Source organism: Piliocolobus tephrosceles, chromosome 5 (assembly GCF_002776525.5).
Source record: "Piliocolobus tephrosceles isolate RC106 chromosome 5, ASM277652v3, whole genome shotgun sequence".
Lineage (NCBI taxonomy): Eukaryota > Metazoa > Chordata > Mammalia > Primates > Cercopithecidae > Piliocolobus > Piliocolobus tephrosceles.
In genome coordinates this window covers 16,436,199-16,438,201 of record NC_045438.1, presented here as the reverse complement: position 1 = coordinate 16,438,201, position 2,003 = coordinate 16,436,199, and the positions used below count along the sequence as shown (strand labels likewise).

At 44.8% G+C, this 2,003-nt stretch overlaps 1 pseudogene across 1 annotated transcript; it reads right to left on the bottom strand.

Annotated features, from left to right (window-relative positions):
• Positions 1-266: 266 nt before the first annotated feature.
• Positions 267-1,199, bottom strand: LOC111550279 (annotated as a pseudogene). Its single transcript, XR_002733989.3, has one exon. The product of XR_002733989.3 is annotated as a 40S ribosomal protein S2 pseudogene (transcript).
• Between the last annotated feature and the right edge of the window lie 804 nt (positions 1,200-2,003).

Here is a 2,003-nt window from a genome sequence, read left to right as displayed (position 1 = left end):
AATTTTCCAGAAACTCTATTAGTGCTTCATGTTATCTACCTAACAATATGGGAAAGAACTAATGTCATTGCATGTATTTCCATTTCCATTTATTTTATTGATGTTATAAATTTTTCTGTATAGAAAATTGACTTGATTAACATGACAGTGTCTTGCCCATTTTTAATAAAAATACACATTATTTTAAAATGCTATTTTGGTACTTTGGTTCATTTTTTAAAACATTTGAATCAATGATAAAGTTATAGAAAAATTTTAAGGACAGATTTTTTTTTTTTTCAGGCTTAATTCACTTTATTTTTCTTGTATAAAAACCCTATGTTGTAGCCACAGCTGGAGCCTGGGTCCGCTGCACGGAGACTCTGGTGTGGGTCTTGACAAGGTGGTCAGTGAATTCCTGATAGGGAGTCTTGGTAAATACAGTCTCCTTCCAGAGGTCAGGGATCAGGTAGCTGTAGGTCTTAGAGATGGCATCAAAGGTGGCCTTGGCGAAGTTGCCCAGGGTGGCAGTGCAGCCCCGGGCTGTGTAGCAGTCATCGATACCAACCATCATGAGCAGCTTCTTGGGCACAGGTGCTGAGAGGATGCCAGTGCCCCTGGGTGCAGGGATGAGGCGCACCAGCACAGAGCCGCAGCGGCCTGTCACCTTGCAAGGGACGGTGTCGGGCTTGCCAATCTTGTTCCCCCGGTAGCCTCTGCGCACAGGGACAATGGAGAGTTTGGCCAGGATGATGACCCCACAGATGGCGGTGGCCACCTCCTTGGAGCACTTAACACCCAGGCCGACGTGGCCATTGTAGTCCCCGATAGCAACAAACGCCTTGAACCTGGAGCGCTGGCCAGCACGGGTCTGCTTCTGCGCTGGCATAATCTTCAAAACCTCGTCTTTGAGAGAGGCCCCCAAGAAAAAGTCAATGATCTCAGATTCCTTAATGGGCAGGGAGAAGAGGTAGATCTCCTCCAGGGACTTGATCTTCATGTCCTTGACCAAGCGGCCCAACTTGGTGATGGGCATCCACTCCTTATCCTCGGCCTTGACTCCGCGAGCTCCGCGGCCTCGGCCCGGGCCCCATCCACCGCCGCGACCCCGGCCCCGGATACCACTGTCTAAACCTCCGCGGAAGCCACCGCGCTTCCCCATCCCAGGGCCACCAGGGCCTCCGGGCCCCCCGGCTGCACCGGCGTCATCCGCCATTTGGTGTTTTCTCGGAGACGCAAGGACAGATATTTTATTCTCAGAACCTTATGAAAGTAGTTTGCTTACCTGATGTCCCATTACCCCTAAATAGTTCAGTGTTCATTTCCTGTGAACAATGATGTTCTCCTACATAAACACAAAATCTTCTACAGCTATCAAAATCAGAAAACTAACATTGGCATGCTAATAATATTTAGTCCTCAGATCCTATTTATGTGTCTAGTTCTCCCAGTGACATCCTACAGCAACGTAATTGAGTTCAGATTTACATGTCGCATTCAGTTGTCAGAAGAGATCCTTAGTCACTTACTTTGCTGAACTTGGCATTTCTGTGGATCATGGCCCAGTGGTTTTCAGAATGTTCCTCACTGGGATTTGTCTGATATTTCTTCAGAAGTGGATTCAGGATTTGCATTTCATGAGAAATGAAACTGTAATGATGCTCTGTTGTTCTCTTGTATTCTATCAGGAGGCTTGCAATTTTGATTTGTTCTATTACTAATGAGTACTGCCTTGATTACTTGATGAATGTGGTGTCTGCCAGGCTTATCCACTGTGAAGTTATTCTTTTTTCCCTTAGTAATTGCTTAATGAGTGTTTTCTGTGGGGAGGTATTTTCAAATGAGGTAAATATCTCGTCTGTATGTATGTAGAGATGCACATCATTGGAGATTCATGGTTTTCCCTTTTATCTAATGGATTAGAATTCCATTTACTTATTTAATTTATTTTCATGCTCAAATTGTCCTCAGTTTGGCCAACAGGTATACCTTCAAAATGGTTATTTTGATATATTCATTGTTTG